The sequence below is a fragment of the Panthera onca genome, chromosome B1, assembly GCF_046562875.1.
Source record: "Panthera onca isolate mPanOnc1 chromosome B1, mPanOnc1 haplotype 2, whole genome shotgun sequence".
Taxonomy (NCBI): domain Eukaryota; kingdom Metazoa; phylum Chordata; class Mammalia; order Carnivora; family Felidae; genus Panthera; species Panthera onca.
In genome coordinates this window covers 191,775,151-191,777,125 of record NC_138342.1, presented here as the reverse complement: position 1 = coordinate 191,777,125, position 1,975 = coordinate 191,775,151, and the positions used below count along the sequence as shown (strand labels likewise).

The 1,975-nt window shown below is 39.1% G+C and overlaps 1 pseudogene; it reads right to left on the bottom strand.

Annotated features, from left to right (window-relative positions):
* Positions 1-1,566: 1,566 nt before the first annotated feature.
* On the bottom strand, positions 1,567-1,681 carry LOC132693369 (5S ribosomal RNA; annotated as a pseudogene).
* Between the last annotated feature and the right edge of the window lie 294 nt (positions 1,682-1,975).

The window sequence follows — 1,975 nt, the reverse complement described above, 5'->3', positions numbered from 1 at the left end:
CTCCCCACCCCTCCCCCTTACCACTTTAGACACTGATATTACTGTCCACCCCCTTGCAAATGCCAGTAGCTGTATTCCTTGCCACATAAGAGCAACCCTCCATCAATTCCCAGTGGAAGTGGGGGTGGGTAACGGACTTGTGTGTTGGACATTGACTCCTAGAAGTTCCCCAGCATAAGTGAGCTCTAGTCCCTCACAGTAATAGCTGGCTAGTCAGATAATGCAGCTGGTACTAGTTATATCCCCCTCCTTATCTTCCAGTGTTTTTTTCACTTCCCAGGAAAGGATTTACACTGAATCACTGTCTTGAGGTGTGCATCTTGGCTCCATGGGGACCAAGACTCAACCCTTTCCTTCAGTGTCCTAGTGGAAGAGAGAATATTATGCTGGTAATTCAGACCCTGGGGACAAATTCTTACACAAGTGTGAGCAGAGGGTGCTATGGGAAAATGTTGATGAGCATCTTGGTCTTCAAAGAAAGCTGTCTGGACAACCTTTCCAAGGGTGCTACATTAGCATGGTAGGTTTTTCCTACAAAAACCATGGCATGCAGTGCACACCTTGTTCTTTCACTCTCTCTAATCTCCGTTTTCTCATCTGTAAATTAGGAAAAATAATATTGCCTCAGAGTGAAGAGATAAGGTTTGAATGAGATCATGGTATGTAAATTGCCTGCATAGTGCCTGGCACATAGTAAACATGTAACAAATGTTTCATAACTTGGTCTTTCTCAAATGGGCTAAAATACCTAAATTCTTGGCAGTCCTGGAAAGACTCCTTGGGTCGTCCCATCAACTAGGTTTCCCCAGAGAAGGCTATTCCTGTGGACATTAAGCTTATCCACACTGATTAGATTTTTTCTTTTCTTTCTTTTCTTTCTTTCTTTCTTTCTTTATTTTTTTAACCATTTTCAGTTTCAGGATATTTTCCCAACTTTGTGGCTAAATTCTGGGGGGGAGTTTTCCCCTATTAGTTCTCATTCACATGCAATCTCCAATAGACATTAGCCTAACGGGAATAAAAACTTTTCTTAAAAATCTCCCACCAAAAAAGTGTTTTTTCACAATCTATAAAAATGTGTTCCTGATCAATGATATCAAAATCAAAAAAACAACGGAAGTGATCAGTGAAACTAGGCACCGGATCTTTGAAAGAATTAACAAAATTGATAAACCCCGAGCCAGACTCATCAAAAAGAAAAAGGAAAGGACCCAAATAAATAAAATCACAGCTGAAAAAAGAGACATCACAACCAACACCACAGAAATACGAACAATTTTAAGAGAATATTATGAGCAATTATATGCCAACAAGTTGGGCAACCTGGAAGAAGTGGATAAATCCCTAAAAACATGTCAACTACCAAAACTGAAACAGGAAGAAATAGAAGACTTTAACATAACTAGTAAAGAAATTGAATCAGTAATAAAAAATCTCCCAACAAACAAGAGTCAAGGGCTGGATGACTTCCCAGAGGAATTCTACCAAACATTTAAAGTATTCATTAATACATATTCTTTTGAAACTGTTCTAAAAAATAGAAATGGAAGGAAAACTTTCAAACTCATTCTATGAGACCAGAGTTACCTTGATTCCCATCCAAGTACTAACCAGACCCGACCCTGCTTAGCTTCCGAGATCAGACGAGATCGGGCGTGTTCAGGGTGGTATGGCCGTAGACTTGATTCCAAAACCAGACAAAGACCCCACTAAAAAGGAGAATTATAGATCAATTTCCCTGATGCACATGGATGCAAAAATTCTCAACAAGATACTAGGAAATTAAATGCAACAATACATTAAAAGAATTATTCACCATGATCAAGTGGGATTTATACCTGGGCCGCAGGGGTGATTCAATATCCACAAATCAATCAACGTGATATACCACATTAATAAAAGAAAGGATAAGAACCGTATGATCCTCTCCATAGATTCAGAAAAAGGATTTGACAAAATAAAGCTCCAGTCTTGG